The sequence below is a fragment of the Propithecus coquereli genome, unplaced genomic scaffold, assembly GCF_000956105.1.
Source record: "Propithecus coquereli isolate 6110/MARCELLA unplaced genomic scaffold, Pcoq_1.0 Scaffold114, whole genome shotgun sequence".
NCBI classification, from domain to species: domain Eukaryota; kingdom Metazoa; phylum Chordata; class Mammalia; order Primates; family Indriidae; genus Propithecus; species Propithecus coquereli.
In genome coordinates, this window is record NW_012135414.1 from 3,023,580 (window position 1) to 3,038,245 (window position 14,666).

At 44.3% G+C, this 14,666-nt stretch overlaps 1 protein-coding gene across 1 annotated transcript in view; it reads left to right on the top strand.

The window, feature by feature from the left end:
- The window catches only part of LOC105819637 (putative protein FAM205B), a 29,548-nt gene that overhangs the window by 5,932 nt on the left and 8,950 nt on the right, over positions 1–14,666 (top strand). The gene's annotated exons all lie outside the window — the stretch shown is intronic.

Sequence of the window (14,666 nt, forward strand, 5' to 3'; positions counted from 1 at the left end):
GTTCTCTACAGCTGAGAAAGTGGCCAAAACCAGGAAAGAAAATGTTGAGAAGAGCCTGGCTCCAGCCAAAAGCCCTGTGGGGAGAACTAAGACAGAGAAGCCAACAGGGCACTCCAAGGCCCGATCTCCCTGCACTGAGAAGCCAGTGGGCCCGGCCTTCTTAGGTGGTCCACATTCCCCAGGCAATAATCTCCGGCTTCGCTCCAGACAACCTGGCTCTGCTTCAGTCCTGGGCCACCCCCGCCACTGCCCTCGGCACTGTCCTCAAGGGGCTTGTGCCACCCAACGAGGGCCATCCACCTTAGCTCCCAACCCTCACCTCAGAAACACTGAGGTCTGCTCAAGGAGAATACCCAGGGCAATGAAAGAGAGCTTGTAGGCTCCCCAACCACTGCACCCCTTTAAGAAGACTATTGTCATTTCCATAAATGTGCAGGTGGGGCAGAGCACCACCTGAAATACACTCTATATGTCTAAGCGAAGAGTTGTCTGCCTGCTCCTTGTCTCTGCTGTACTGTGTTAAGAGAAGGCATGTGGGAGGCTAAAATGTCCTTCCTACCTAGGGAATGGGCTTTAACCCACATTCAGATGGGTCAACGTAGAGGAGTGCCACAGTGCTCTCTCTTTGGGGAGGTACTTTTGTGTTTATCAAAACTACACAGCTAATATGACAGATGTCAAATCCAGATGATAGAAACTCCCGTCTGCTTCCCGTTTATAAAGGGAAGATCTTTCTAGAGAACCCATCTGGGCACCTGCTCTAACCCTGTTTTCTGTTTATCATCTCCACTGCCTTTCAGCTGCATGAAATGAATGTCACAGTAGGAAATGGAGAGGGACTTGTGCCCTACCCCCAGGAAAAGGTAGCGAGGGGAGCATGTAGTTGGAGGTCTGACAAAAGGTGGCACATTCCTTAGAGAAAAGCCAGTTTGCTTGTCGTTAAAATGAGCCTAGAGCCAAGAGGCAAACCCAATGCTCAAGTGCTTTAGGGGAGGGAGGGAGTAAACTCTGAGTTTGGTTCTGGTTGCCCTAGCGTGAAGGGCAGAAAGTTAATCATTGAGGTTTCTGGGAAAGAAACACAAACATGCGGGATTTCCAAACATATGTGAGCCTGTCAAGTGTTAACTCATATAAATGACTGAGGCAAAAACCTCAATCACTGTAAGCTTTATTAAGCCAAGGTTTTATCAACGGGCCTGGGGAAAACACCGAACTGCAGACAAGCTGTGGCTGTTTTTTCCAAAGGGGAGGTTGGAACCTTCTGCATTTTAAATGCATACAGAAAAGGAAAAAGATGGTGTGGCAGGGATTACTGATGAGGTAGTGGTTACATTATTGTGAGGCCCAAGAAACATAAATTTTACATAAAATAAGGGAGTGAAGGAAGCATCAATTATGTAGATGTCCCTGGGTAGATGGAACATTGTCTGAATCTGTCTTATCCCCAGTTCTGTTACCTGTAAGATAAATTTGTAATTCATTATTAGTGTGGAATCTGGATAGGCTTTCATTTTAGGTGCTAGACATAGGTACAATTCACATGTCCTTGCTTATGAGAGGTTAGCAAGAAATTTCCTTAATGAATGATCTGTGGGGCCAGCTCTTCACAGGCGCCTGAGGTTATGATTTTCTTTTTATACTGTTACTGCCAGCATCTTGTACCCAGCCCTACTACTACGTCCTGTGTCTACACCTGAGGTCCTTCTCCAGCACCTTCCTTTCCACAATCCTTCCTCCTTAAATATACCTTCACGGTAACTAATGTTGCTGAACTCAGCTGAGTCCCCTCCCAGGATCTGCCTGGTGCCTCCCCATCAGAGGATGACTCCTGTACCTTTCCCTGCCAAGGCTGGCACCACATAAGCCCAGACCTTGGTTCCTGTCATCCTTCCCTATCTCTTCATTACATCTCAGTGCATTTCTGAAAGCACCAAAACCATTCACTTTGACTGTTAAAAGACTTTAAGGAATGTGTCCTATTAATCAGCCATAGAAAGTGACCCCCCAAAACTAGAATTTAATGCCACACATGAATCTCTAACAATCAGATCAGCTGCTCATAACTGAAGTGGACTCTGGCTCCTTTGCATCTCTCTGGGAATGTCCAATACTTTGCTATTTCAGGGAAATATCTGTTTATCATTAGTGGAACCATATTATGCACAATTCTCTGAAACCCTTGGAATGACATGAAGAAACCCAAGAGGCAAGCTGATATCTGTAAGCAGCTGCTAAGAAATGTAACCCCCTCCAAATGATATCCAGTCCACATTCTGTTAAGGTAGAAAGCCTGGTAGGTGCTCACAGTGCGGGTGGAGAAAGATTTCTCATGCAGAGATTAAAGTACAAAAAGAAAAAAAAGATTATTTTATCCTTCTTAGAGGAGAGACAGAGAGCAAGAGAGATGGGGAAAGAGAGCGGCGAGAGAGAGAGATGGCATGCCATCCCAAAGAAAGAGAAGGGAGATGTCAGCAGCAAGGCCAAGTGGCTTGCTGCTTTTATGGGGACAAAGGAAAAAAATAGTAATTGCTGTGGAGTAATTAGCAGGTAGCTGTGAGAGGTCAGGTTGTCCATCTTTCTTGTTTCTTCTGTTCCTAGAGATTTGGTTATCTCTGAAATGTAGTCAGGCCTATCTCAGGGGATATGATTTTGCCCTGAGATATGGTTTTGGGCAGGAAACTGTGGCCTGGAGTTTACCCCCCTGCTGTCCATCTGAGACCTTCTCAGGAACTCCTTGAGGCTACAGAAACAGATTCTAAAAGCTCTGAGCTGGTGAATGTAAAGAGAAAGATTTATTAAATACATTTCCTTTGTCTCTTTCAGATGTTTATGAAAACAGAGTCCCTGCAGGGTGCCTTCTAGCTTGAGAGAAAAACAGCCAGAGAGTAGGGATAGCTCAAGATTGATCTTTAGCTGTTATCAGAAAATTATGGGATTATGGATTAGATATTTTCCTGTTATTTCAGCAAAGTTGTCCTTACACATTCTTTCTTACACACAGACTAAATAAAGTCCCTCCTACAGACCTGCTTTAGAAGGCCTCTCAGTATTCCTAAAGCTCTTTCCTGCTGCCTGTTTTGTTGAGCCTCCCACCTCCAACCCCAGCACCAATACTGGGTTGGTGATCCACCACCAAAGGCAGCCTCGGTAACCCTGGCCACACAGTCGGACCTCTTCATGGTGGCCATCATACTTATATTCCCTGGAACCTCTGAGACCTAACTGCCCCCTGTCCTTCCTTCTCCAGTTACTTCGGTTGGGGCAGGCACCGGTCTACCTGGAAGTAGAACCGAAACCCCTGACCTCTTAAGGAGTCTGTGGCAGAACAGCATACCTCAAGGATATGCTTGCTCCACTCAATAGAAAGTTAAGTATGAGTAAAACATTTGGTCATCCCCTTCTCTTTGGAAGGAAATTTGTGGCTGAAGTGGCTAAAAAGTGATTTCAGGAGAAGATAATAAAAATGAACAAAGGGCAGCAAAAAATTATAACACAAGGGAAATATTACAAAATTCTTGAGCAAGTGATTTTACAATTTTCAGGCCAAATGTCTGACCCCCTTGGGGGATGTAGGTTTTAAGGTCAAAGTCACAAGAATGGAATGTGGGGAAAAATCATCAGGGTTAGAATCCTAGCTCTGAGATTTGACAAGTTACTTAACATTTATGAGTCCCAGTTTCTTCATCTGGGAAAGGGGATAACTGTACATCCATATCCCAAACCTCAGTTACTGTTAATGTACTAGTGATTCCCAAAGCCACTTTTCTGATCCAGGTTTCCCCTGAGCTCCAAACTGTACAGTCAACAGTTGGGGCAAAACTCCATCTTGCTCCAAGGACAATACAAATTAATTCAAAATTTCCAAACACCCTCCACCCCACCACACTATTTTCTAATGTCAGGGAATAGTATTGCTATACTCCATTTTTTTTGCTCAGTTCACATATCAAGATAGTCACTGAATTCTAATCTTGATATCTCTCAACTTGGCTGCTCTCCTCTATTTTTACTGATTCTCCTTGTAGTTCAGTTTCTCATCCGAAACTTGCCTGAACAATTAGGGTCTCAACCCCAGGGCCTGGGAGAGTGGCTAATGCATAGTATTACCTTATATTAGCTGACTCCCAAGTCTGGGCTGGGGAGACAGACAAAGCATTGCACCAGTGTGATGAGTGCTATGAGGTGTATGGTTGTGTCACAGAAGGATGCACTCAGCTGGTGAGGAAGATCCCAGAAGAATCACAGTAAAAACTACCTTGAGAAGCATCTTGTATTCAACAATTAAAATATCTGAGTATTTTATTCAACAATTAAAATATCTGAGTATTTTCTGTGTGCCAAGTACTATACCAAACACAACAATGAACAAGGCACGGGTGAAGCTCATAATCTCATGGAGTAGACAGTCTCATATGTGCAAACTGTCTAGTAAATATATAGATTTATATATCAAATATTCATCTCAAACTATACAAAAATGTACTGATTCCCTGCCCCACACCACTACTCAATAACACATACCAAACCTGCTCTAATCACAATATTTCTCACACCAGTTAATGGCAACTCCATCGTTCCAGTTATTCAGGACAAAAACAATGGAGTCATCCTTGGCTTTTCCTCCCCTAACAGTCCAAATCCAATCTGTCAGTAAATCTTCTTATCTCTACCTTCAAAAATGCATCCAGAATATGACCACTTCTCACCCTCTCTACTGCTACCATCACTGCAGTAGCATCATAACTAATCTCCCCCATTTCATCCTGAGACCACATGCGCAAAAATCTACCCTCAACACAGAACCCTGATGGCCCTTAGGGAGGGTCTTTGATGGAAATAATACATGGATGGATGGATGGATGGATAGACAGACAGATGGATAGACATAAAACCATGCAACTGGATAATATCACCAATGAACTAAGTGTAAATGAAGAGATCAAAGAATTGGACTCTGGGACAGTCCAATGCTAACTGGGAATAAAAGGAGGAACCAGTAAGCAGAGGAACTGAGAAGCAGTAGCTGCTGTGGTAGGAGGAAAATCAGAAAAGTGTAGCATACTGAAAGTCAACAGAGGAAAATATTTCAAAGAGAGAGTCACCAACTGCATACAAAGTTGCCAATCAGCCAAGCAAGATGAGGAGCATCAGATTTACCATCACAGATATCATTTATGATCTAGAAAAGAAAAGAGCTAGATGAGCAATGAAGGCATGACTGGAGTGGATTCAAGAGAGAATAGAAGGAGAGCAATTGGTTGATAATAAGTATAATCATTTCTTCAAGGACTTCTGCAGAGGTGCAGAAAAATGAGGGAATAGCAGAAAGGGGACGAGGGAGCCACACAAGATTTTTAAAAATATGAAATATATAGCATGTCCAGTTGAGAGGAACAAATTGAAGATGCAAGAGAGCAGGTGAAGAACTGCTGAAGCAATGTCCCATTGCAGAGGTGGAAAATGTGAGTGAGTCCCCAAGTTCAGGGGTTGGCTTTGACTTAAAACATTAATGACAGAGGACTTTGCGGATTAGGAGCAGAAAGGTTTTTCCACATCTAAAAGGGTGTGGGCAAAGACCCAGAGGGATGAGTAGGGACATAGGAAGGGACCAAGGCTGCAGGAAAACAAAACAGTATGAAGAACCTACTCCAGAAAGTTAGCGGTGGAGAGGGATTCTGGAACTTATCGTGGGCAGGAAAAGGTGGTTGAAGATGCTGATGACGTGTGTGAGGCAAGTGCTCCTGGAACACTGGAGCAGCAGGAGAGATCACAGAGAAAGCTCTAAATGCTCAGAGCCTGAGCAAGAGCATGGGGCTGGAGACAAAGAAATGGCAGGGGTGGCATCCTAGGGCTTGACAAGGGACCAGAGAGGCTTTGGGGGTGGGAGGAGAGGACTGGGAAGCAGGAAGACAAAGGGGCCTGCCCTTAGCAGATGGGATGGACCTCTGTTTTGGCCACCTGATAGCTCTCAGAAGGTGGCACCTCTGCATTCTCCTTCTGATCTACCACGGAGGAACCAGAGTGCAAGAAAGGGCAGGAAGTCCTGTGTCTTCTTTATGATGTGTTATGAGGGACAGTGGGATGACCCTGGTTCCTAAGGAAATCCAGGATCACTCACCGTCCCATCAAACCAGGAAGAAGTGGTGGCAGGACTTGCTTCCTCTGCTAGGGCCTCTGCATTTAGCACAATGTGTCCACTGCTTGGTACAGAAGCGCCAGCATGGGAAGAAGCAAAACGTGTCCCTCCTCTGAATGGTGATTCTGTGCCTAAGGGATGGGGGCCCAGTCCCTAGATGGCCCCCAGGACAGGGAGGCACAAGGTTCAGGCCTGCTGCACCAACATTCAACAGGTGTTGTCCTAAAGCATCCCCAAAGATCAAAGGAGGTCTCGTGACAGGTACATCCTCCCCGCCTGCTGGGAGCTGGGCAGACAGCCATAGGGCTAGGACACTGGAGGGAGGCCCAGAATTAAGGGAATTGACTCAGAGGGGTCACAGTAGCATCAGGTGGCAAGCTGGGGTTAGCCTGCACACATCCTAGTTTAGGGTGGAGCAGGCCCTTCCCAGGATCCCCCCTGGCTCCCACCTGCCTGAGGCCAGCAAGGGCTCATGTTGCTGACCAAAGTCCCATGACAAAGGGCTGGGGGCAGAGAGATGAGCTGCAGCCTATAACTACAGAAATCTGAGTTCCCAGCAAAGCCAGAAGCTGAGAGAAGTTGGGGTCAGAGCCTGATTCATGCCGGATGCTGATGGAGCATGAAGCTTTGCTCGTCCCATCTATAACCCAAGCCCAATTCTACCCTCTATGTCCTCCTAGGCTCAACAAAGGCAAAATCGGAAGCAAAAGTCTCATGAAGGGCACAAACTCAAGAATTTCCTACTCCAGAATTGAGGGTAGATGCTGGGAAGAGCTCAGTGCTCGCTTGGGATCTTTGGGTTCACCTCTGGCACCCTGAGATAACATGATGACATGCTGAACAGACCTGACCTTCTAGGGCTCTTCCCTTGTGCTCTCCAGAAGGGCATGTAGAATTGGCTGGAGGAATTTCAGGCAACTCACTGCCCGCAGTGGGAGGAGAGTGGCTTCTCCATGACACTGCTTCTCTTGTTAGGGCTGAGTTGCAGAGGACGAGGACGATGGCTGCTTTGCTTTTGCACCTGCTCGCTGCAGCCCAGGCAGGGAGGGCAAAGAACACAGGATGAGCACAGGAATCAACATCATGGAGACGCTGCTTCCTGCACCAGCGGGGAGGCGGTTGTGCCTCTGCTGTTTCACCAGCCGCCCTAGGCCCGATGCTCCACCTGTACTCTGGAGCCCATGGCCTAGGCCAGGCCTGTCATAGAAGGAAGGATAAGACTGATCCCTGCATCCACTGGAGGGAGAGGAAGGAAGGACAACCTTGAGCTCAGGTGGGGATATAAGAAGTAAGCGCAGTGCAGGCATGTACGGTGCTGCGGGGAACAAAGGACCAGATCCCTCACCACTGGCCCAGGCTTGCACAGGGCTGTCCGTTCCCATGCCCAGAGACGGGGGCCAGGACCCTGAGCACTGGGTCTGGATGAGAGCATGGGGAAGAAAAGGGGGGCCTGGGAAGGGGCCAAAGAAAGATCGTATTTCCAGAAGGAGAGGCAGGTGCTGCCAACTGCCCCTCTCTCCTGCCATGTCCCTCCCCTCCACTGTAACTTGTCTCAGTCATGGCCACGCAAGGAGCGTATCAGGGGATTTCCAGAGGTCATCACTCTCAAGGTCAGGCTGCTACGGAGGCCAGAGGGGCAGGCCCTGGGCAGGCTGCCTGACCCATGGGACCCAGACGGCGGGAAGGGAAGCCACTTCTTGCGGTAAATAGTGCTGGCAGGGGGATGTATGGAGGAGGGGGAGGGTACAGGGAGAGAGGCCAGAGCAGAATCTCACACACATACACACACACAGTCAAAGACACATGGACATGGACACCCAGACACACAGGTACACACAGAAAGAGACGCAAGTCAACCACACCACTCAGAAACTAATTCAGAGTGTGTACAAACACAAGAAAGAAATGGACTCATGAATACTCCAAGTCAGACACGCTTGAGCAGACACAGGCACAAACACACATGCAGACACAAACAGAGCTTTGCACATGTAACACAGCCCATCTCACAGACCCACAGACACAGATGCAGTCCAAATTCATTCTTCAAAGCCCCTCTCCTCCATAAAGCCTCTAGGTCACTTCAGAGCAGGCCGATCTCTCCCTTTCTCCTCTGAAGCTTAGGTTGCAATTTCTGTCCCATTGCTAGTCCTCTAGTTGGATGGTCTTGAATTCATGTACATACCCCTGGCCTCAACTACTTGGCTACATGCTCTTAAAGAAATGTCAAGATCAGGAAGAGAGACCACTGTCCCCTTCTGGAGCCTCATCCTCCACCTAAACACCCATCGCCACAATGGCCCCCAGTTTACTGCTGCTCCATCCCTGCAGGGTCCTGACTCCCAGCTCTTCGGAACAGCACACACAAGGGAAGAACAAACCAAACACCCCCAGTCCTGGTTACCCTCGGGGAACCATGAAGAACCAGGTCCTGGTTCCAGGAAGGAGCCCCTGACACAGGGCATGACCACGTGTACAGCTTCACCCCAAACTTCAATGTGAACTGCAATCATGCCCCTGTCAACCCTACCCCTAAGCCCAACTCCAACCCCACTTGCAAAGAAAACTCTAAACCATAGTTCTTGAAATGGGCCCCTTGGAACTGCTGTACCTCAGAAAGGTAATGCTGGTGGGTATTATCCAAAAATGTTTACATGGCTAAATACGTTTCAGACAGAAAATGGTGCCGTGCCCTCTCCCTAGCAGCTGGATGCCTGCCTCCCCTAGTCGGATGACAGCTGCAAGGGCCACTCAAACCCCTCAAGTATAGAGGGCTCTAAAAATTGCCAACAACCTCTCCTCTATACCAGATCCATATTGCACATTATTGCCTAAGTCTCCCTCTCCAGACTATCTTAGAAGCTTCAAACAAACCTCCAACACAAAATACAACTCCTTGGCCAATCTTACTCCAGATCCTAAATGCAGGCATTGCCCTACCCAAACCCTAACACAATCTTAATCCGAGATACACTCGCTCCTATCAGCAGGAACCACGAACCCATTTCCAAACCCTGCTTGAACATCTCCGTGATTCCAGCGCTGTCCTCACCACTGCCTCACTCCAATCTGGAACCACAGCATCGGCGCTGTGGAAGCATAATCCTCACTCTAACCCTAGCCCTGCGTAGCTACTCACTCAACAATGTGTGCAATTACACTAGGCACACACATTTCACACTCTTATGGAGGTGTGTGTCATTTGCACTCCTGGGACTCGGTAGCTCCTTCAGTCACAGCTGCACAATCCACAGGGCATCTTGTTCCCAGATGGCTCAACACTCAGCTGGGAACCCAGGAGCACCAATGCGCCCAGGCCCTTTGACCCTCATTGCATACACAGGCCCATGAGCCCAGCTGACTCCAAATCCTGTGTCAGGACTAGCCCAGTCCTTAAGCTAAAATTCCCGCCATATCCCTCCCCAGTTCTTGCTTGCCAAGCTGGGAGCATCTGCTGCCCTGGAATCCCCACCCGGCAGGAGCAGAGGGGCCTGGGGCCCTGGGGTTCTATGACTGATGGGTATGAGGCCCTTTCCACCATGGGGATTTCCATACTCTTGCAACATCCATACCAAGGACATCTACTTCACAACTGGTCCAGAGGCCTGTCCCAAACAGGTAGTGGGCCTGCTAACCCTGGGGCTGAGGTAGGCGTGAATAAGTACAGTTCATCTCCCCCATTTCAGGGTCTCAGCCTAGTGATAGATAGGGTGTGTTGGTTCTGAACTCATTAGCATGGTAGAGGTGAAGGCAGCCATGTGGGCTTCACCCCTCAGCCCCATGTACCAGTGCAGCACTGCTCTGCACCTTGACCACCCAGAGGCTGTCAAACCATAAGTAGCTCACCAAGCCAAAATCTTCCCCCAGGGGACTGGAACTGCAGGTAGATACTCACATCTCAGATGTGTGGCCATCTGAGTCTTTGTACCCCCTTCCCCAGTTTCTACAACCAGCCTGGCCTGAGGACTGAGAGGGGCTTGGTTCAGGGTTACAAGGCCCAGACCCCTGCACCCAAGTTAGAGTCCAAGTGGGACTGTGGGGTGGGATGAGCCCAGGCCAGCAGCTGAGGGCACAGGGATGGCTGGAAGGGTAATCAGTGCCCTCATCATCCAGCCCCTCCCCTGGGGACTATGTCTGTAGCTGGGCTCACTCCCTCCAGGCTGCCTTGGTGCCTCCCTCTAATGCCTCCAGGTCTACCCAAAGACCAGGGTTGGGATGGGAACTTGGTATCCCATTCTTGCCATCAGGCAAGGTGCCTTCTGCCCTGGCTTTTTGTCCAGCCAGGTTTCCATCTCTGGAAAATCTCCCACTGTTTTCCTCCTGTCCCTCATGGCTCCTATCTTTGGTCTAAGCCCCAGGAACAAGCAGAGAAGCCCCACTATCTCTATGGTAAAACATCTCTTTGAGGCTTCCCTATCTTGGAAGGCTCAATTTCAGAGGTAGGAGCTTAGGTTCAATGCCAGGAAGAGCTTCCTAAATCTAGGAAAGGCATGTAAAGATGGGACCTAAAGGGGGCTGTGGACACCATCTGACATTAACAATAAGTCCCTCTGATGGCTAAAAGAAGCGTAGAGGGTCAGCGGGATGCCTAGGGTAAGACAGGGAATCTGGGATTTTAGGAGAAGAAGTAGCACAGTCCCCTCCTTTTCTTTGCCATGTTCCCCCTGGCTTTTCCAGAGGCAGCGCCAAGATCCAAAGTCCCTTCCCTCGGTGAGCATTGCCCCAACTTCTTAAGATCATCTTTTTTCCCTTGTACTGGCTCTGTGCCTATCTGGAGTTAGGAATTAGGAATTAGGAGCAGAATAGATCCACATTATTCTCCCAGCTTTACCCCAAAATGCTGGGCTGTTCGTACATTAGAATCCTGGACAACCTAGTAAAAATAAAGATTCTGTGGCTATACTCTGATGATACTCTATTTGGTGACTGATATAATGCCTCTAATTGTTTGTTTTTTTTTTTTAACAAGCTCCACAGGTGATTCTCATGGGCCACCTAGTTTGAGAAACTGTGGTCCATGGTAATATAGTATTATTCTGGAATCATGCACATAGCAATCTTCCCCACCCCACACCCTAACTAAGCTCATGCCATCCTGCCTTTCCTGGAAGCAGGGAAGAAAATATGACTGCTAATGTGTACTGAATCTCTTTTGGGAGTATGAAGATGTTCTGGAATTACATAGTTGTGATAGTTGCATAACTTCATGAATATTCTAAAAACCACTGAATTGTATACTTTAAAAGATGGATTTTATAGTAAATGAATTCTATCTCAATTTGAAAAATACAAAGGTGAAATAAAGACTTTTTCAGAGATAGAGCTGAAATGATTCATCATCAACAGAACTACACTAAAAGAAATGTTATAGAAAGTCTTTGGGCAGAAGGCAAATAATACCATATGATAATCTGGATCTACAGAAAGAAATGAAGAGCACCAGAAACGATAACTCTGTGGGTAAATATGAATTTGTTTTCTTAATTTTCAGTCAGTTTAAAAGATAATTGCTTTAAAGATAATTAAATGAAAAATAATAATGTTTCATTTTGGGTTTAGAAGAAATGAAAAAGTAAAATGAATGACAACAATAGAACAGAGTCCAGGAGAACAGACATAGAAGGATAAAAGAAATTGTTTTGTTCTTATACTCTAAGTGGTATAATATTACTTGAACATTGTATCCATCAGAGTTCAATCAAGGAAGCATAACCATTAGGGATTATTTTATATAAATAGAAGTTTAAATATAAATATATATGGATATAAATTTGTTTCAGGGATCTGACCTTATGTAAGTGTGGGAGCTGGTTAAGCAGTCATGTAAGGCAATTCTCTTTACCTCTGATGCCAGACATTGAAAACCACAGGGCAGAGAATTGGGACTAAAGATGGATGTAAAGTGAGGGATAGGAAGAATAAGCTGGAACCCACAAGAATGAGCTAGATCCCACAAGGATAGACTAAAACCCATGCCAGTTCTTTTGCCACTGGTCTTGTGAGAATCCTGCAGAAGTCAAGACTCTTCATCGTGGAGCTAAATACACACTTAGCTCAGGCATCAGAGAAGCTGATGGAAGATCCAGGGAAAGGTGGGGGCACTTGCAGACCTACCTACTGCCTCCCATCAACAAGTTGAGCCAGAAAATAAGAGATGTACATGTGCTACAAAATAGCTGCTGCTTCACTGCTGCTTTCCAAAGCCCTATAAGAAACTTTCTTGTGACCCACCATAACTAGAAACATAAAGGAAAGGAAATTCTGAGAAATTTAGTTCAACTCATCCAAGCTAACACATCACAAAGTCATCACAAGGATATGTTAAAGAAGTATAAGCCCTAGAACAATGACTATAAAAACAAAACATAACAAACCAAAAATATAGGTAATAATGAAGGATAAAACAGAATAAAAATTTTTTAATTTAGTTAAAAGAAAGCATAAAAAGAAGAAAATGGAAATAAAGAATATATGGGACAAATAGAAAGTAAATAGCAAGATGGTAGATTTAAACCCAACCATATCAATAATTACATTAAATGTACATGGTCTAAAAATCCCTATAAGAGTCAGGGATTGTGATATTGGATTTAAACAAACACTAAGACCCAATATAGGCTACCTTTATGAAACCCACTTTAAACAAAAAGTTAAAACTAAAAGGTTAGAAAAATATATACTATGCTAACGCTATTCAAAAGAAAGCTGGGGTGGCTATATTAATATAAGTCAAAACAGATTTCATAGCAAGGAATACTACCAGGTTAAGGATCATTTCAGAATGAGCAAGCTCAATTCATCAAAAGGATATAAAAATCCTAAATGTTTATGCATCTAGTCACACAGCTTCAAAGTACATGAAACAAAACCTGATAGAATTTCAAAAAGAAATAGATAAATCCACAATTAAATTTGAAGCTTTCAAAAATCCCTCTCACAATAATTGGGAGAATAAATACATGAAAGCTCAGTAGACTACAGAAGGTTTGAATAATACTACCAACCAACTTGACCTAATTGGCATTTATAGATGACTTCATTTAACAACAGCAAAGTACACATTCTTTTTTTTTCAAAGTACACAGAATACTTAGCATGATAGACCATATTCTGGGCCACAAAACAAGACAATACATTTAAAAGTTTTCAATTATACAGAGTATGTTCCCTAAATACAATAGAATTAAGTTAGAAATCAATGGAAGAAAGATATCTAGAAAATCATCAAATATTTGGAAATGAATACACTTCTAAATATCTCATGGATAAAAGAAACACTCAAAGGGGGAATTAGAAAATATTTTGAATTAATGTAAAATGAAAATATAACATATCAAAAATTGTGGTGTGCAGCTGAAGCAGTTAAATTTGTAAATAATAAATTTTATAAATATAAGATATATTTAAAGGGAAATTTATAGCAATAAATGTTGATATTAGAAAAATAGAAAACTCTCAAATAAATTATCTAAGATTCCACCTTAAGTAACTAAGAGAAGAAGAGCTAATTAAACAAAAAGTAAGCAGAAGATAGGAAACAATAAAGAGCAGAATCAATAATGTAGAAAACAGAAAAACAATATAGAAAATTAATGAAGCCAGAGACTGATTCTCTGAAAAGAATAATTGATAAAACTCTAGTCAGACTGATCCAGTAAAAAAGAGAGAAGACACGAATTACCAATATCAGGAATTAGAGAGGTGATGTCACATAGAGTCTACAGGTATTACAATGACAAAGAGCAATATAATTTAAAAGGTTAATGAAAAATTTAATTAAAAGATATGAACTATAAAAGTGCACACCAGAGGAAATAGCCTGAATAGCCCTACATCTAATACAAAAATCGAAACTGTAGTTCAAAATTTTCCCACAAAGAAAATTTCAGGCCCAGATGGTTTCACTGGTACTCTACTAAACATTTAAGGAAGAAATACTACCTACCAAATCTACATAAACTCTTCCATAAAATAAAGACAAGGCACTACTTGTCAATTCATTCTGAGGTTAGCACTATTTTAATACCAAAATGGAAAAGAAATTACAGGAAAACTATAGCAAATATCCTTCATAATCAAAGATACTAACTTTTTAAAATTTTAGTAAATAAATCCAACAATATGTGAAAAACATAAATTTTCATGACCGTGGTATACCATGGGAATGCCAGGCTGGTTAAACAGTTGAAAATCAGTCCAGGTAATCTGCAATATCATTAGATTTATATGCAAAAAATGCATTTAACAAAATCCAAGAATATTCTTGATAAAAACACTCAGAAAACTAGGATAAAAATAAACTTCCTCAATATCATAAAAGGCATCCATAGAAGTCTTACAGCTAATATATTTAATGATAAAAGACTAAGTACTTTCCCCTACTATTAGGAACAAAGCAAGGTACTCTCATCACTCCCATTCAACATAATACTGAAGTTAGCCAGTGCAATAAGTCAAAATAAAGAAATAGGCCGGGCGCGGTGGCTCACGCCTGTAATCCTAGCTCTCTGGGAGGCCGAGGCGGGCGGAT